At 36.8% G+C, this 21,062-nt stretch overlaps 1 long non-coding RNA gene across 1 annotated transcript; it reads right to left on the bottom strand.

The window, feature by feature from the left end:
* Positions 1-256: 256 nt before the first annotated feature.
* Positions 257-3,827, bottom strand: LOC109048564. Its single transcript, XR_006156367.1, has 3 exons — positions 3,693-3,827; positions 3,401-3,493; positions 257-735 (listed from the first exon to the last, which is right to left on the bottom strand). It is a non-coding gene; the product is annotated as an uncharacterized LOC109048564 (long non-coding RNA).
* Positions 3,828-21,062: the final 17,235 nt, after the last annotated feature.

Raw genomic sequence — 21,062 nt, 5'->3', positions numbered from 1 at the left:
ACTTGTGTTCTATTAAATTAAAAACCTTTTAATCTATACCTATAGTCTACTGTGAAGAAAAAGTCAATATGTTAAAGTCGATACGTTTTGTAAAATCTGTATTTAAAATATGAGAACATTTAACCTTGCCTGTCTTCTTGCTTACAACTGCAAATATGGCAATTAAACATGCTCACTAAGTTCAAAAATGACAATGCAATTAAAACATGAGCATACAAGAGACATATAACAGCATTTTATTTTATTTTATTTTTTAAACATGAGATTAAATGAGTGAGCCAATTAAATGAGAGATTGAGAGACTTAATCACCTCTGCTCACAGTGCAAAAATGCGATACAACAAGAACACAAGCATACAAGAAAATAAAACACAGCGTTCACAAAGGGATCCTCGAACACAGCACTGCTCACACCTTCTAAGTGAAGAGTTTTATTTTCAGTGCCTGTGCTTTGGCAGACAGTTTATGTGAGTCCAGCTCCAGAATCATTTTTTGGAGCACCTTAAAAGTGTAATGGAACTCCTGTGGATAAGTAAGATTTAAAAAGTATATTAGTCCAAGTAGCATGGCTGTAGCCAATACTACATTACCTAAACCAGAGAGCACCTCCACACCTTCCAGCACAATGCTGATATCTTCAGGTCTTCTGTTGCATCAGCAAATTCATGCTTTACAACACAGATCCCCAAAAACGGTCTTCTTGATGTCTGCTTCAGTGCTCGCAGGGTCAACATCCTTTGGGAAAAAATAAAATTTTTTTAAATGTATGGCATATATATATATAAAAAAATGAACATTTGCAGAAATTATGCCATTACTATACAGCATGTGACTCATATTCTAATGGTCAGTCTGTAATGTAAAATCTTTTTTTCAATACAGCCATTAAGAAACGTGGACTCAGCTTGTTTTAGACTTGTGGACTTCAATGGAATAGTTCTAAATAAATTAATTAATAAATAACGGTACAGTATTGCAATAAAATGTACTATAATGTGACACTGAAAATACACATTTTTGGAGAGAAACAACTGTTATTTTTAGTGAACTACTCGACTTCCATAGCACATTCATACAACCACTTGAAACGAGCCATTTGAAAACAATGCTATGGCCTTCAGTCACCAGATCACAACCCAACTCAACACCTTTGTGAGACTGATGAGTTACACTTTATAAAGGAAAATAATACAGTGGCTTTGTAAATATCACAATAATTAATAACTATGCTACCTGAAAATCACTAACTATCACTCAGTGTCTGTTTGAATTGTAAATTCCAAATTAAAAATTCAACAATTAATTTAGACTTTTTTTGTCAAGAAAAGAAATTAATGACAAATTAACAATATTAACAAATTAGATTTTTAAAATCCACATATTCTCAATTTCAATCAAAATATTTGAGAATGAAGAACATGTATGAATCAGTTTCAAGAGCCATACATACTTCTTATTTCAAATCAATATTACTTATCTTTAACAAAAAGCTGGACACAATTAAAACAATCGCTGACAGCACACCCCTCCCCATTCTCTGACAACCCAGTGGTTGAGTTACTGAGCACAAGCTTTTTTCCATTTTCTTAAGAACAGCGCAGTCCTTGGCACCGCCAAATTGGTGCAGCTCTTTGCCAAAATACAGGTTTTTGTATGTTTAATTTCATCTATAAAATCATTACTATGCTGCAAGTCACTTTATTTTCAAACCAACAGACATGGATGCAATGCCATTCACCTAAACGAGCACCTTGCATAAAATAAATGACTATATTCCAGAACAAACTTAATGTAAAAGGTATGTTATGTTAAAGGTATAGTTCTCACAAAAATGAAAATTGGGATATTTATTAATAAAGATAATGTCATTCCAAACCCGTAAGACCTTCATTCATCATGGGAACACAAATTAAGATATTGTTGATTGAAATCCAAGAGCTTTCTGACCCTGCATAGACAGCAACACAACTAAAAAGTTCCCAGGCCCAGAAACATAGCAAGGACAATAATAGTCCATTTGACGTGTTCTTGTAGCTTTGCAAAATAACATTTGAACCACTGATGTCACATTTACCAATTTACCAATGTCCTTGCTGTGTTTCTGGGCCTGGGAACTTTTTAATTGTGTTGCTGTCTACAGAGGGTAAGAAAGCTCTTGGATTTCAATCAAAATATCTTCATTTGTGTTCTGTTGATGAAAGAAGGTCTTACGGGTTTGGAACGACATGAGGGTGAGTAATGACAGAATTTACATTTTTAGGTGAAATATCCCTTTACCATATGTTCTCGGAACTGTATACTGTTTATTTATGGGCAGGTTTAGTCACAGCATCTTTTATCTATGAGCCAACAGCAAGATGGCAGTCTAAGGTGTTATACCTGAATTACTGTTAAATATTACATTTTTACTTCTAAAATGTTTGTTATACAAATTTAAATGTAGGCAATATTGTGTACATGTTAAAATATAAATTATACTGTACTTAAAATGAAATAAAATATGCTGGTCATCCTAGAGATGACCTTTACAGCCCTGAATGTCAGTGGAAATCATGTCAACTAGATGCGCCCCCAGAGACAGATCCCCTTCCAAAGACCACGTCAACTAGTCAGTCATCGGGACAAGACCATGGGAACCAGACAAGTCCTCAGCACAATCTGACTTGTGTTATAGCCTAGAATTAAACTGCTGGTTTCATCTGGCCAGAGAACTGGCCCCCTGACTAAGTAAAGTTTCTCCCAAGGTTTTTTTTTTCCATTTCTGTCACCAATGGAGTTTTGGTACCTTGATACTGCCAGCTTTGGCTTGCTTAGTTGGGGATGCTTGACTTATTGCACAGACACTATTGGAAGGGAGCTGAACTGGATGATGACATCACTGAATAATCAATAAACTGACTTTAGCTATATATAAAAAAAAAAAAAAAAAAAAAAAAAAAAAAAGTCTGTTTGTTATTGTCCTCTTGCATTATCGACAAACCTATTTTCCTGTTTAATTATGCTGCTTTGACAATTTGTAAAGTGATGATATCACGTAAACCTAAACCAGTGGCTGTGTGGAGTACAAAGGTTTAAAGGGAAGTTAACATTAGTCATTTAATTAACATCTTGGCTTTACAATTTACTCAATATTTTAAAATTAAAAAATTGACATTAACTGTTTCGCTGTCTGCAGTTTTTTTTTTATATTAAAATATATCAAAATATAAAGATATATATATATATATATATATATATATATATATATATATATATATATATATATATAAAAAAAAAAGTGTGTCTCTGCTTTTAAACTGAACAAACCACTTTAGGCGCAGTTCATGTCACGTCTTTTGCACGCTCAAATTTGTTATTACTTGTGATAACCGTTTGTAATGAAAGAAAACTCTATACTCACCAAATACTCCCTCACCAGATCCTGTGGATCTTCATTCAGGTAGATGCATAGCCCCTTGAGAATGCACTCTCGCTTGGTCTTTATGGTGGCATTCTAAGAAAACAGGCACAATAAAACATTTTATTAAAGATTTGATTAGTGTTGCTGATGTTCATACATTTGACATAACACCCTACAATACACATCTCTGAGCCCTTATGCATTACAGAGCACTATATCAATAGCTTGTATTAAAAAGCAAATATAAAAAAAATGAAATAAAAAAATAAGTAAAAATGAATAACAATACAACCTGAGACATTGGCACCATCACATCCTGAATCCTTTTTCTAAACACTCCACCCTTTTGGTACACACTTTTAGGAGATCATCAGAGAACCGATTCAGTTGGGACAGGAATTTGGACTGTAAAGGAAGGGTTGTGATCCGACGAAAATTCAGCATTTATCTGAAGACACAAGTTACAGAGGTCTTGTTTTATGGGCAATTCAGCAAAGAGAAAAAAGTTTAAAATGCTATATAAAATTCTACAAATTGCCAATTTATTTATGAACAGAAATCATTATTGTCGATTTTTCCTTTTGATATATTAATGTCGATTAATAGAATAACATTACAAGCGCTTGGAGAAACGTAACGTTAGCTGCCTACACAGACTAAATATGTCGGTCCATGACCATAATCTAGCAAAAGATATGCAAAAACTCCACTTACAATTACTGAAGCAGCGAAATTAATCTCGTGCTTAAGTCGCTTAAACACTATTTGTTGTTTAAGATGAGAGACTTCGTGAACGCGGTGAATTCTGTCAAGAGCACGCGAAATCAACAAGCGGTGACTAATTAAGGCTTTGATTGGCTGCTGCCCGCTTTGATTGGCATCTCAATCATTTTGACAATGACGAGCGAGATATATATATATATATTCATTCATGGTACTGAATATACTGCCAGGGTTTTCTGTCCTCTCTGTTCCGCGATTCTTCATGCTATTTGATACTTTTAGTAAAAAAAATGAATGATTGAACATATTGATGACTGCACCACGTGCTGAATCCTGAAACCTAACATCAGCTATGAATGGCACGCTTAAGAGCTATTTTCATACACTTCTTAAAGAAAAATTACTTTCTGGTATGCAACAATATGTTAACAAAGCATATTTTAATTAATTTGTCAATTAAATTAGATGGATGGTGATAGATTAAATATGGCCTTACCCATTTCCCATGTTCGCCTCTGAACAATCCATCTGCGTCAAAGTTTCCGTTGATGACGTGCATCCGGTTAGGACGAACGAAAAATATTGTGTTGACTCAATTTAAAAAAATGCTGTAAACCTTATTTTTTTTTTAATTACATTGGTTATGTTTAATAAAATTAAGTTGGGACCATTTTTACCAAGAATTGTGTTGTATGTGCTCATTTTAATTAATGAAATTGAACAAATAGCAAAAATCCTTTTTTTGAGTGTATAACCAGCTCCATATGTATTAAGTAAACTTGCTCTGTAGCTTACCTGGTATAGCAGCATTGTACTTCTGTTGAGCCCCATGAGACATGAGTCTCAATAAAAGAGCTCAAAGACTTGCAAATGTGTTTTTATCTGATGATTTCTTTTGTTAATACTATCGGTTAGGTTTAGTGTATTATTTTTTAAACACAATAGTGCATTAAACTTTTGACACTCACTGGACATTTCATTTCCGAAAGCCACAATATGTACAAGGTTAAAAAGAATAAAGGTGTATATAGATAAATAATTAATTTTAATTTGTGAAGAGACAACATCGCTCTTTTTATGATCCAATATAACAAATATGACCGTGAAGTTTGTTTTATAGTTGCTGTAATAAAAGTCATAAAGTAAAGCATATAAAGGTCAAAGTTTGCTTTTCAAATGGCAAGACACTTAGTGAGAGACCTAGCTTTAGTCTGCGGCTTGTCACAAAATTATTCAAAAGACTCTTCAGCTTGTTTACTTGGAATAATCTTTCTTCATTGCTTCACTCTGTGACCACAGAGTTGATTTTCTTTCCAAGCCTCCTACCTTTGGCTGGACCCAGTGACACTATTTGTCCACGGAGAGTGACATGCATGTGTATGCCATCAACCAGTCTGAATGGAGGAGCAGAAGGGTCAACATGGCAAATGTGTCCATTAATCTAAAATGACAGCTAACCTCCATCCGTCCTTAGGGCACAACAGAGCAGACTCCATGAGCGCATACACTACAGTGAAAATGAGTGCTGGCCCAGCTGAGTGGAATGCAGAGGAGATGAAAGCAGGGGGTTGATTTATGCAACAGCACAATGCCAGACCAAACTGTTCCTTCGCAAACTGTCATTTCTAACAACCCCAAAGCAACAGCCCCTCACAATTACATTTCTCGGATGCTATCTGTCCAGAAATGTAGCTTTGAAACTTCACAGTTACTAGTCTGCGTGCTGTTATCCCAATCCTCAAACGGGTGGTAAAGGGTAAGTATTGCATTATGGGAAGGATGACAAGTCAGAGCATTAGCTTGCACTGACAGCGGCATATGCCCGGGAGGTGGGGGGCCTGTATTAGCCGTGGAATCTTGCTCCTTGGGGAGAACAATGCCAGAAAGGTGCAATGACAGTTTTGATACCGTTTGACAAAGCTACACCCCTTACACTGTCATTCTTGCCATTAGGCTTGGTAGATCCTTCTCATGAAAGTTGCAGCGATCGGGATGTCTGAGTTCTGTCTGAACGGGTAAGCATATCAACAGTTTCCTAAGTAGTTACTGACTGCATGCAACATCTGCTACAAGATTGGGGGAAATAATAGCTTATGCTAAAGATGACTGACGTGACTTTTCTACTGCAAGGGTTTGGCTTTATAGGCCATCTTAGATATTAAATATTGCAGATATTAGGCACTTTCTCATCAGAGGAATCTTTTCATACTTCCTAGAACTATTGTCGGAAGTTCCCACTTTTTGGCGTGTTTGCACCGCAGGAACTAGGAACATATGTAGTTCTAAGAACTCCGTTTGGGGTAACTAATTTCAGAGTAGGGTCTAAAACAGTTATATAGGAACTATGTGTACAATAAATGGCCAAACACATACAAAACAACAGCTATCCCGACATTTTTGAAAAAACGTGAAAATATATACTCTATGAACATGGAAAACAGCGACAACGGCATTTATCTGTTGTCTGCAGTATTGTGTTCTTTTCTCAGCATTGATGATAATACTACAAGTAGTCATAGGAGATTTAGTTAGATTTTCATGTTCTTATAATAGAGTGCATTTACATTCCATCTCTGTTATCACAAACCCACGACACACAACAAAAACAGCTCTGAAAACCGCGTCCTCCATTTACTGGTTGTTGATGTTTGTAAATGCAGCAAATAAAGACTTCACTGTTGGCTGCTTCAGAGTGTGAATGCAACCAGGAAAGAACCAGGGAGAAATTGGTTCTCTAGGAACGACCCTGCTGGCTAGTTTCTATGACTACACAGTGCGATAGTGCCTATTAACAGTAACTTATTAAAGTTTTTTTTTTTTTTTTTTTTTTTTTTTTTTTTTTTTTTTACATTTTTATAATGTTGGGCAAGTCTACAGTTGTTGTAGTTCTGGTTGTAAATAAAGTACAGTATCAAATTACTTAATTGGGTACTGACCCTTAGATTCCATTCTGTTAAAGGTCTTTAAAATTAAATCACAATTTGCTGTGGGAGATTTTCCAATCAAGTAGCACAGAAGCTAGAAGTCTACACACACTGCAAACATTACTTTTTAATCATTAATGAAAACAGACCTACAGACTGGTACAATAGGTGACCATTCTACAGACAGACAGACAGACAGACAGACAGATAGATAGATAGATAGATAGATAGATAGATAGATAGATAGATAGATAGATAGATAGATTATCGTTCTTCACTGGGGTTGTTGCCAGGAACATGGCAGCAGGCACATGAGCAGACGTTATTGTAAAGCTTGATGGCAGTGTGCAGGAAGAATCCCCAGCAGAGCTTCTTAGAGCACTTAGATGGAATAAGCTAGTGGCTAAATGTGCTCCAAGATAGCATACCGAAGAGAGGATTTGCTGAATCGTTCATTATTGGCTCCAGTTTGCCTCCTTCTCTGCCACTGCCTCCAGTGAGGCCAAGGTAAGTTCAGCAGTGGGACTGGACTCGCCTGATTCTTGGTTAAGGTACCTGAAATCATCTGAACTTGTTTGGCTCCTACTATACAGATTGGCAAAATATTTTAAACAGCTTGTGCCACTAAAAAAAACAAAAAACAAAAAAAAAAAAAAAAAAAAAAAACCTTAAGTTTCATCAGAACACAGAGTCTGCTGTGGCCGTTTTTGTACAGTTTGGCTATGTTTAGAGCCAACCCACTTACTGTACTTTGCCAAGTAGGACATGTTGCTGGATCAACTTACTGGTTCCAGAACAACATTCCTATCAGACAGATTTTAGGGTTAAGGTTATGGCTTAAACAACGTTTATCAACTAGGGCTGCACAATAAGTCAAAGTTTTAGAAAAATATCACACATGAACCATGGAAAGTGTAATGTCGGTGTAAAGATACACTGCAATTTTAATGCAATTTTCATGCATGGTGTCAAAGGGCATTGTGGTACCCGAAATATGCTGAAATGCACATATGGTTAATCCAGCCCTATTCAGGACTACTTTTCCAGACTGACATGTAACTAGAAATTAATAATAATAATAATAATAATAATAATAATAATAATAATAATAATAATAATAATAATTAACTACAACATGTGGGAGTAAAAAAAAAAAAAAAAGAAAAAAGTAATCTCCTGATAATATATCTTGATATCCTGTATTTTATATTGCCCATGTAAATTATTTAAGTCTTCCTATTGTTCAGCTTTCCATTTATTTGCTAGTTTATGCTGGATAAAACTTTTTGGTCACTACAGACAAAAATATTTTGTATTTCCTTTAAAAAGTTAATGCTTTCTTTACCCCAGAGAAAGAGAAGGCATGTTTTCAATATACATACTTCAGTTTATTTTTATATAGTTATATTATATTTAATAAATAGTTATATATATATATCATAAATAATTTACCTCAAAAAGGGAATTCATGAGCAATGTCTACTTCATTTATTCATATTATATTATATTATGTTACATTAAATTATCATAATAAAAAAAGGTTTTCTAAGGTAACGAAATGTCCACCCAATCGAGAAAAATTTTGCTCAGAAGAAAAAAAAAGAAAGAAAGACAAAAAAAAAAGAAAATAAAAAAATAGGGGAACATTGCTAGTAATATGCATTCTAATAAGCAACTTAATTATGAGAATTATTTTATTACTTCAGTTGTTGTATGTATTATGACAGTTCGCAAATTAAATGCCCAGTGAGTGACACTAAAAGTTTAATGTGCTCTTGCATTTAAAAATAGCATTTAACTACACTTAAACCTAATCAATATTAACAAAAGCAAACATAAGCTAACCACAGCTTGCTTCCATAAATCTTTGAGTACTTTTATCATGATTCGTACTTCGGAGAACACTTACCCAGCGCTCTGCATCCTTGTAATGCTACCAAGCATATTTACTATGTCAAAAAAGACATCCATATTGAGCTGGTTATGTAATGCACATTTAATAATGCATTGGTTTGCAAATCTTGCATGGTAAAAGTGTTTTGAAGTCGTAACATAGTTCTGTGCAAGAATCTATGAGAAAATGTATGAAATGATAATCTACACATATAATTTGTGTTAAAGGGAATAAAAGTTGTTGTTGCTTAATATTTGCGTTCTCTCGCAAAACCAGCTGAGTTCGGACAAACTCTTCCTGTTTACACGGGCCAATTGTTAATTATTTTGCAAATTGGTGTCGAGAGGCTGGTCTACTTCTGAATGCTGAGAAAACCAAGGACATGTGCATTGACCTGCGGCGAAATCAGGCAGCAGTTCCATGTACTTTTGTCGATAATCAGATGATTAAATTGGTTGATAGTTATAAGTACCTAGGTACTATCATGGATAACAAACTAAATTTTGCAGAGAATACTAGTAGATTGTGCATGATGAGCCAACAAAGACTTTATTGTTTACGGAAATTAGCAAAGTTTAATATTGATAGGACACTGACGATTGCTTTTTATAAGGCATATATTGAATCGATTTTTACTTTCTCATTGATTTGTTGGTTTGCCTCTTTAAAGGTCAAACAGAAAAAAAAAAAACTTCTATTAAAGGTTGTAAATAATTGCAGTAAGGTATTGGGTGTGAAATTGCCTGAGTTGTCAGATTTGATTGATATTCAGGTGATAAAGAAAGTGCATCACATTATATCTGATGCATCTCACCCTCTTTACGATTCATTTCAGACCCTCCCTTCAGGATCTTGGTACAGGGTCCCTTTTGCCAAGACTAACAGATTAAAATTTTTGTTTGTTCCATATGCGATTAAGGTGCTTAATTTAAATAGGAAGAGGTAGAAGTTTTTTTTTACATTTTTTATAACTTCCCAATGTGCTATTAATGTCGTGTATGTGTTTGTCTTGTATGTGGTGTTATCATGCTGCAGAACAAATTGCCCCTACGGGGGACAATAAAGTTTTTACAATTACAATTACAATTACAATTACTTTACAGCTTGCAGTGGTTCATACAGCTCCATATGTTCACAATGGAGCGGCTCATAAAGTTTTATTTTGAACTTGGACTCAAGTATAAAGAAATACAATCAGTGCTTAGTTCAAGGCCCAGTTTTGGGACATTCTAAAACGTTTAATGTGGCTTAATGTTTTAAAACATTGACATTGGAGGACCCAATTTGATAATAATAAATGCTGATAAATATATTAGGCTAATATTAATAACCTTATTAATTATATTACTCTTAATAAAGCAGAATAGCCCAGAATATAAACGCAAAGCCCTGCACTTTAAGCTTTTTCTCCCCCATAGAAACTGCTTAAGGTAGGCCAATGAACGAAGACTGTGATTTAAAAATACCAAATCTGTTTACAGTTAATATTAGCTTTTGCATTCCCTCGAAAAACTTTTGTGTTCTCTGGCAAAGATATTTGCATTCCCATATTTTTTACTTGAAAATAACTTACATTGATTTGACACATTAGTCTTAGGTTTATCCAACAACCATTTTAGTGAAAGTGACGTGACATAGAGCCAAGTATGGTGACACATACTCAGAATTCGTGCTCTGCATTTAACCCATCCAAACTGCTCACACACAGTAGTGAACACACACACACACACACCGTGAACACACACCCGGAGCAGTGGTCAGCCATTTTAAGCTGCGGCGCCCGGGGAGCAGTTGGGGGTTTAGTGCCTTGCTCAAAGGCACCTCAGTCGTGGTATTGCCGGCCCGAGATTCGGACCCACAGCCTTAGGCTTAGGAGTCAAACTCTCTAACCATTAGGCCACGACTTCAAATGACTTTTATTGCATATCATATGTTGTGGAGCCATGCTATCATCTTTGTTTTTCCTTGATATTAATTGTATTTGGATTAGGATTATTTTAATTCTCAATTATATTTATAATTCTTCATTATAATTATAATTCCAACAATAGATGTTGTCCAGGAAATTTTATTGGTTAAATGATGTTCCAAATAAAAATAATTTAATAAGTAAATTACATCAGCTACAAGTAACTTTCTAAAGAGCTTGAACTACTACAGAACTTGGAACTATTCCAGAATGATATTCTCTAAAGACCAGGTCATCCACTACAACCCCTACAATCCTCCACACAAATCATAATCTGATTGTTTTCCTATGCCATATAATCAGTGTTGCCAGGTGTTGCTGCATAATACTGCTGAATAGCAGTCCAGTCAAAAGTTTCTTTCTTTCTTTCTTTCTTTCTTTCTTTCTTTCTTTCTTTCTTTTTCTTTCTTTCTTTCTTTCTTTCTTTCTTTCTTTCTTTCTTTCTTTCCTTCTAAAAAAAAAGAAAAAAAATAGCTGTTGAATAATGAAAAAAAGCTTTACTTTTGATTGAGAATAAATAAATAAATAAATAAATAAATAAACCTTCTAATGATTTGAATAAAATAAAATAATAAAAAGTACATTTGTAAAACATGATAAATAGATACTATTTTGAAGCAACAGATAAATCATGCAAAAAAAAAAAATACAAATAATTTACTCACACTCATGTTGTTTCGATGACAATGACAGCACATTGCTGTAAAGGATTGGTTGATAATATCACCTTAGATAATTTAACTGAAAGATATGTATTTTCATTACTTTTCTGCACAATGTGAAGAGATTTCTTGGGTCTTTCTGTTCCTTTGCCTATAAACATATAACGTTTTTCTTATAGAGTCATCTTTGGGTAGTATTCATCATAAATCCACCAGGTAACTACAGTATATAAAATATTTTCACTAAGGTTAGTGATTTTTTTTCTCTCTTCTCCATACAATATAGATCTTTCCCAGTAATACTTAATTCTTACTGTATATTGTCATATTGTCAACACCATAACAGAGGATGAATGTGCTTGATGGCACTCTATAGCATCTCATCTTTTCTGAAAAGAGCTGTCACTATAAATCCAGCTCAATTATTTATCACTGTTTGACGTGAATTAATTGATCTCAAAAACTGATGTACTCCTAGAAAAACCCAGCCGTGTCAAGTATTCAGGAAAATATTAATGGTGACAGGCACAAACCTAATGCTGCACTGCAGATGACAGCCAGCAAAGGAATCCTGTTCCTTGGTAAAGGAACCAAATGATCCTTATAAAATTAGCCTTTGTTTTACAGCAGTGCATCAATGGCAGTGAAATGTAGGCTTATGTTGGCAAAGCTACAAGTTCGAAGCAGAAAGGCCACTGAGACATCTGCTCAACACCATAAACAAGACTGCAGGGCCGGTTTGAAACGATTAAGGTATCTATTATTTAATGGGAAAATGAGGAGAAATGAAACGCTATTTGTGCAAAAGTCTTAAGAAATTCTCAATATGCAAATGCACAGGACTGAAACAGAAAGATGGTCTGTGTGAGGATTTGTTTTCTCCTTGTAAAGGTTTTTATTTTTTATATATTTATTTATTTATTTTTTGTATACAGCCTATAACAAAGAGCAGCAAACCCCATGAACAGGTTATTTTCAGAAGTGAAATATAAAACTTATTGATTGATTGATTGATTGATTGATTGTCACTGGTTAATAGTGATTTGTGAAGTTATATTACACTGCATAACAACTATTTATTTATTCATTCATTCATTATTTTTATTAGTATTATTATTGATTGATTGATTGATTGATTGATTGATTGATTGATTGGCGCTTTTTGTCGGATGTGATATGATGTCCATAATAATACAAAAAAAATAAAAGAAAGTATAAAAGGGGACAATTAAAATGTACAGTTAGAGCCTTGGGTTAAGATGTCACCTCAGAAATTCAAGAAATAGGCTCTAGGGCAATTTGTATTATTGATTGATTGATTGATTGATTGATTGATTGATTGATTGATTGATTGATTGATTTATTGAAAAGGTGAAAATTAAAATGGACAGTTAGAGTCTTGCATTGAGATGTCCCCTCAAGCAACACATATGCTCTTGGACATGTAGTAATATTATTATTATTATTATTATTATTATTATTATTATTTACATTTTATACTCTTATACCTCTTCTTCTTCTTCTTCTTCTTTTTTCTTCTTCTTCTTCCTTAAAGAGTTCAGGAAATGCATTATATTATTCCATTTGATAATATCATAATTCCATGTACTGTCAAAATAATGATTATTGAACATTGTGATCTATCACAGTAAAGCCACAAAATAAATGCATAAACATATTTGAGCTTTTGCTTCTTGACAAAACTGAAATGTAATTTAAGTAGACTTTATTTTTTTATTTATTTATTTTTTTCTGAAAGTCTAATCCTAATAACTGTTTCCTGCAGCAGCTTTTCACAGTGTATATTAAATCAACAGAATAAATGTTTCACGTGCTGCCAGAAAACCAGATTTCAGATGAATAGGCTGAGTGTGTGTCTGTGTGTGTGTTACTTGAGAGGGCGAATAATGGAAATTGAGACATTTCGTATTGAGTTGGATGTTTGCCAGCAGTTCTACTGGCCTAATACATGAAGCATTTGAACGTGGCACCACGGTAAATCATTTAAAAACCTTAGATATCTGCTACAACAAGAAATGTAAATGAGGTCATGTTAGATATTCTGTCAGATATCTAAATGACAGAATTTCCAATAACCAATATTCAGTCAAATTCAGCTCCAAGGGTAAATACATTATACTGACTAAATTTTTATATTGACATATACAGTATACTTAAAAAAAAAAACTATATATCATATGCTAATAAATATTATGACAAATGAAATTTGCAATGATGTATTTCCTTTTTCCATCAATTAAAATGACACGTATGGGAAGTCTTGCTCAGCTTGTGCTTCTAACTCATATTGCAGTATTTCCAAAGAACAACCTGGTGCTCTGCTCTGATTCACAAATGAATGCACCGTAGGGAAAGTAATCACTCCTGATTGCAATCATTATAAGCACCTCTTGACTATCGCTGGGAGTTTTTTTTTTTTTTTTTTTTTTTTTTTTCATATTTTGACAAAGCCATCAAACAAATCCAATGCATTTCAATCCACTTAGTGTCTTTCCAATTAGGTTGGGGCACTGCGTTCAGGCCTTTTGCATCAAACTAATGGTTTCAGGCCATGCGTTGCCTCTTGTAGAGTTTAAAGCAAGTCTACTACAGTATTCAGATGCTATAATACATTATTACACTAATTTGGTTTTAATTAGTTAAAAGGTCTCAAGTAAGGCCAGACTTTTTAGTTATGACTTCTGGAACTACTTCACCCTGTTTAGGGTGCCACATGATTGGCATCTCGTGTTGTTATTTGTTGCAGTTTTGCTAAAGTAGTCACAAAGCTGGGACATTTATCCGTCTGCCTGGACAGTTTTATGGGGTTCTGTCTGACATGTTTGCAGATGCCTAAATGATTGCACAGGGAGTGACTTTCCCACCAAGGAAAGAAAGCATATCCGCTATAAGGAAGTATTTTTTTGTAAATGAATGACAGCTGTGAAAGCAGGCCTTGCTACGACAGGCTTAGCCGGCTCTGGCATATCAAGCAGGCACTGTTTTTTAGTTTTTTTCAGATTGAGATGTTCCCCACTATGTCCTGTAATTTGCAGGTGTTGAACCATTGCCAATCACATTTTTCAAAGGGAGAATGCAGGAAGAATGTTTGTTGAAGGTAATAACACCAAATGTAGCCTTGAATAGCTCCATGCTATGGTAATAGTTCAGCGCTGATTTGTTGACTGATCAAATCGAATAAACCATAAAGCTCTAGGGCCATGAATTCTTCACATAAAATCTTTAGACAGCCTTTCCTGGAGCCATGATGAATATTATGTGGAGTAAACTAGTTAGTTGACTAAGCTTTCTTTCCAGCCTGTGGTAAAGTCTGCTTGAGGAATGGTTAAATCTCTTATATCGACAGCTATGGCTCGCCGAGTCACCATTGTGCCGGTGGCCATCATCACAGAGGTTTGTGAAGGTGTCAACCAAAGGCTCAGGCCCCGGAGGGGTCTGCCCACATTGGTTTAATGGAAAATGTCTCAGAAAACTGTTCAATTCAAAAAGCCCATTGCCTTTCACTTTCTCTTGAGAGACATTTAGACCTTGCTTGGTAAAAGGACCGCCAAGGCCCTGGAACTTTTCAACAACATTAAGAAAGTGTGGAGGGGGAAAAAATGAACCCGTGAAAAAAAAAAAAAAAGGGGAAAAGCTTGAGTTTTTAAAAACATCACTGAACCTCTGCTGAACTCAAAATGGCAGTGCAGTCTCATATAAGGGAAGCGGTACTCTAGTGACTTTTATCTTCCACCATCGAAATGTCGCTCTGGTAACACTCTCACCTTACCTTAGAGTCTTGGCAAGCGTCAGATATTATCAGGTGTTTGAATGAGACAAAGCAAATACATGTATGTGTCTTCTATAATGTTTCAGATTAGATTATACTAATTTAGTTTATTGTGCTGTTGTGGTTACACTTTTATTTCAAGTGTCTGCATTTACTGTGTGGTTAGGGTTAGGATTAGGATTTGGTTTAGGGTTATATGCATGTAATTATATGGTATTATAACAGTAAGTACAAGTAACGTGTAACAAGAAAACCTTACAATAAGTGTTACATACTGTTATATAGGTATTGAGATTTATTAAAAGCACAATGGATTTGTCAATAACAATCCACATATCTAACCATCTGAAAACTATTATTTCAGATAAAGTAACTTAGATGAGCTAAAAGGCCACTCAAGTATACTTAAAGACAGTATGCATTCATAACTATGTTTCATAACATTTTATTAAATTTTTTAAACAGAGAACTTTGAAATAATTGTCAAAGTTTTACTTTAAATACATTTTAAATCATATATATATATTAGGAGTGTGTCAATATACGTGTTCGGATTGAACCATTCGGTACGAGGCTTTCGGCTCAGTACGCATTACAAACTGAACAATTCCATTCATTGGACTAATCTTATTACATCTGGAAAATACAACTATTTAAATTGTGTGAAAGATACTGTTCTCAGTGCCACTGCCTGCACTCAACAAGGCAGCCCAAAACAACGTAACAGGCAATGTGCAGTCTGCCCAGCAATAACCTACCCGTGCTGGGGTGCGACGAAAGACAATGACTTTGTATCGACGTTAGCCAGAGATATTGTCAAAAACATCAATTGTTGGCAATAATAAGATATTTGGCATTTCCAGTTAATGTAGGCCTGTTACATTCTCATTGTTATTAGGCCTATTATTATTATTATTATTATTATTATTATTATGAAGTTACCTTTATTATTAAATTAAAATTAGCCTACAATTATTATTATTATTATTATTATAACTGATGCTGCGAGGATAACAAAAGTTGTTTACTACCTTCAATATGTTTTTTTTTTTTAAAGGTATTTTTAAAAGCGGGTCTACAATTATATTACTAATGAAATAACGTACCTAATGGTTAGAGAGTCGGACCAATCGAATAACTGAATTGTGGCTGGGGCGAGGCATAAGTTCTCTCTCCACCTTCAATACCAGACTTAGGTGCCTTTCGAACCCCCAACTGCTCGGCGCCGCATCATAAAATGGCTGCCCACTTCCCGGGTGTGTTTTCACAGTGTATGTGTGTGTTCACTGGTCTGTGTTGTGTGCACTTCAATAAATTAGAGCACTACAGTGAGTATGGGTCACCATAAAACGTCACTTTCATTCAAACACCTGAATGTCACGTCACTTTCACTTTCAGTTAAAATATTAACACTGCAGTCATCAATACAATCAATAAAATAAAAAGTTTTTTTATATTTAAATATGTTTCTTCTTAATTTATTTATTTATTTTTTCTTGCACTATGTAATATTAGAAATATTAAGATAATAAATGAAAACAGTTAGCTGTATACTGTGATTAGCATATGTTGAAGTCTCTGAGAGATTATGTGGCATCAGATGCCGAATGCTCCCATTACTCGGTCATTCCATTTTTACTTTCAATTTCTGCATTGTGAATTGACTGAGATTAAGATGTTCACTGGCATAACTCTTACACAAAGTTTGCACGTTGCTTGCGTGTGATATCCTTTGACTCGTCTTCATGGTTTAAATAGAAATATTTCCAACATCATGACGTAACCAATTACCCTTGTTACTATTACCCTTGTTTTATATATATATATATATATATATATATATATATATATATATATATATATATATATATATATATATAAATATTAAATTATAAACCATTAGTGCACAGATATATTAAATTAAAACCATCAGTGCACAGTTTTCGACACCACAATCTGCAATCTGGCAAGCACATTTTACCAGCAAACATACACTCATTCACATCCTTCTCTTCACTCTCTAAGACAGAAGTCTCCAAACTCATCCTTTCTAATCATCCTACTACGTGTCTGCTTGATCCTATTCCATCTCATCTCCTTCAAGCCATTTCTCCTTCAGATGTTCCTGTACTCACTCACATCATTAACACATCCCTTCACACTGGTGTTTTTCCCACAGCATTTAGACAGGCTCGTATAATCCCACTGCTTAAGAAACCCACCCTAAACCCATCTCTTTTAGAGAACTACAGACCGGTTTCCCTTCTTCCTTTCATTGCAAAAACACTTGAACAAGCTATGTTCAACCAAGTGTCTGCCTTTCTCACACAGAACAACCTCCTCGACAGCAACCAGTTTCAGAAGTGGACATTCAACCGAGACTGCCTTGCTCTCAATTGTTAAAGTGCAATCTGGGTTATATGAAGCGACGGGAAGACTTTTTGTAAGCAAAGAAAACAAAAATAATGACTTTATACAATAATTCCTTTGTCAACGCTCTCCTCTGTGTCTCTTCATATCACTGTATGCTGTGTATGCTCTTCTGTGTCATCCGTGCCACAAGGATGCACTGTTTCTACATGTATTTAGCTTTGATTTGAAATAAAACAGCTCATCTTTGTGACACGGATGAAACAAAAGAGCATACACAGCATGATGGTGATATGAAGAGACACAGAGGAGACAGTTGACAAAGGAATTATTGAATTAAGTCATTATTTTTGTTTTCTTTGCTTACAAAAATTCTTCCCATCACTTCATATAACCCAGATTGCATGTATGATGGCAAATAGAGCATTCTGACGACAAATTTCTTACCTTTTATGGACCTTGACACTGCTATTTACTTGGCGGTCTATGGGACAGTCTCAAGCCTCCAGGTTTTCATCCAAAATATCTTAAATTGTGTTCCTGTCACGATACACTGCTGGAAGGAACACAGAGTCGAGAATAATCGAGAGAGAGTATTTATTAATCCAACACAGGGGTAAATCCAACACAGGGGTGAATCCAACATGGAAACAGGAGGAAGACACATGTATGTAACTTGTAGACCCGACAAACACAGACTGAAAGGACTAGGACTTTTATACAAAAGATAATTGAGGAAACACAGGTGAGTGGAATGACTAAATTAACAGGAACATGGAACACATGGGGAAGAAACTAGACACACTTGGGAACTAATCAAACCAAACATGGGAGACAGAAACTGGGTCACAGGGGCAAAAACACACTAAATGAGTCCAAGGGTGTGACATTACTCCCCCCTCCCGGAAGGTGCGTCCTAGCACCGTATAAAACAACAGAGGGAGGCGTGGGTGGGAACTTTGGTGGAGGTTCCGGTGGAGGACGAACTCCCGGGAGGGGGCCAGCAGACAGAGACCACGGAGGAAGGAGCCAGGGAGGAGATGACAGAGGGAGGAGCCAGGGAGGAGACAGGAGGGACCCAGGCCACAGCCATAACAGCCCAAGGTGGAGCTGACAGTGGGAGGAGCCATGGAGGACGAATGGCCGCCGACTCCGGGGGGCCAAGCAACGGCGGCGGAGTAGGTGGAGGAGGAGTCCGAGGCGGAGACGGAGAGCTGAAGAGCCAGGGTGATGGGGAGGATCCAGAGGTCCTAGGCGGAGCTGATGGCTCTGACGACCGACGCGGAGATGTGGATCCGGAAGGCCGTGGTGGAGCCAGAACGACAGAGGACTGAGGTGGAGCCGAGGGGATGAAGGAGCCTGATGGAGCCAGAGGGACGGAGGGACGAGGCGAAGCTAGAGGAGTGGAGTCCCGAAGCGCAGGATGGTCGACGCCAGACCAAGGCGGAGCCGGAAGGACGAGGGAGCCAGGCAGAGCTTGTGGACTGCCGGGCCACGGCGGAGAGGAGGGAGCTAGGAGCCATAGTGGAGCCGACAGGTCAACGGGCCGAGGCAGTGTCCAGGCCTCGGAGGCTGAAGGTGGAGGTGAGGGAGACTCTGGCCACGCTGACGCTGGAGGATGGCTGTCCCTTGGAGCTCGCACCGCAATGGTGGGCTGAGGACGGGCAGAGGGGCTGCCAGACGACAGCGCTGGAGGAAGCAGGAGCGGTTGGGAGGGCGGGCATTTTGGAGGAGCGGCCACAGGAGGAAACCTTCTAGGAGCTGGCACTGGAGGGGGCTCTGGGGCTGGAGCTGGCACTGGAGCGGGCTCTGGGGCTGGAGCCGACACTGAAGCGGGCTCTGGGGAACAGAAGCCCTTCGTGGGCTTAACTGGGGAACAGGAGGCCTTCCTTTCTTTTGGCACTCCATATTTTGCTCACCCTTAGCCACGATGCAGGGGACTGAGCTCCACTCTGCACTCACACCGCCCACGGCTTGCTCCCTCATGGTGGGCACTGTCGCCAGCTCTCGCACCTGGTCTGACGGGTTGCTCTCTGGCTCTCCGTCATTGGTGGGCTTGGGCTTATGCTCCGTGCCGTGGGGAGATGGTGGGCTGGGCTTTGGGTCAGGAGTGGATCTGGCGAGATCCTCCACAGGGCAGATGGTAAGCAGCGACCCATTTTTCACCAGAGTCCACTCCACAAAGGCGGCGAATTCCTGCCGAGGACCATATTCAGACAGGTAGGTGGTGAGATAGCAGCAACAGGAACTGCCTCGTCTGGTCCTCGAGAGATCGTCCTTCCTGCTCCAGCAGGAGGAGGTGGAATTTGAGGCGAAGGAGGGGATTCATGGGCAACACTACAGAAACAAAAAGGACTGAGGAAAACCGGAAAACAAATGAAGGGTAGACAAACGCTATTTAAATTTTTGTGGTCGGGTATTATGTGAAAATTAGATGATGAGTCCAGGGGTGTGAGTTTAGAATTATGTAGAGAGAGGGTGTTTGTTGGTACAAGGAGTGGGTGATTATAGAGTGGGAGAGTGTTTATTAATCATGTATGTAACTTGTAGACCCGACAAACACAGACTGAAAGGACTAGGACTTTTATCCAAAAGATAATTGGGGAAACACAGGTGAGTGGAATGACTAAATTAACAGGGACATGGAACACATGGGGAAGAAACTAGACACACCTGGTAACTAATCAAACCAAACACGGGAGACAGAAACTGGGTCACAGGGACAAAAACACACTAAATGAGTCAAGGGGTGTGACAGTTCCGAAGACGAACAAAGATTTTACAGGTTTGGAACGACATGGAGGTAAGTGATTAATGACAAAAATTTAATTTTGGGGTGGAGTATCCCTTTAATGTATGCCTACAAAACCACCACTGGCTCTGCACCCCTTTACCTATTCATTGCTTCAGACTTATGTGCCCTCTAGAAGCTTGCGTTCTGCAAGTGAATGTCACTTTATTGTACCATTCCAAAGAGGCACAAAATCACTTTCACAGACTTTTAAATTAAATGTTCCCTCCTGGTGGAATGACCTGCCCAACTTAATCCGAGCAGCTGAGTCCTTAGCCATCTTCAAGAATCAGCTAAAAACACATCTCTTCCATCTCTGTGTGACCCTTTAACTCTAGCACTCTCTATTCTAATTATCTTCTTAAAAAAAAAAAAAAAAAAAAAAAACCCTGTCCCTTTTAGACTTGCACTCTTTTTATTTGCTAGCAGCTTATTTTCTTAAAAAAAAGAAACTAACAGTAGCTTATCTTATATTTTTTGTATTATATCTATTTGTTTTCTTTTTTTATTTATTATACAATTAGCAAAAGCAAAAAAAA

This window comes from Cyprinus carpio, chromosome B14, assembly GCF_018340385.1.
Source record: "Cyprinus carpio isolate SPL01 chromosome B14, ASM1834038v1, whole genome shotgun sequence".
Taxonomy (NCBI): Eukaryota; Metazoa; Chordata; class Actinopteri; order Cypriniformes; family Cyprinidae; genus Cyprinus; species Cyprinus carpio.
This window is presented reverse-complemented; position numbering and strand designations above follow the sequence as displayed.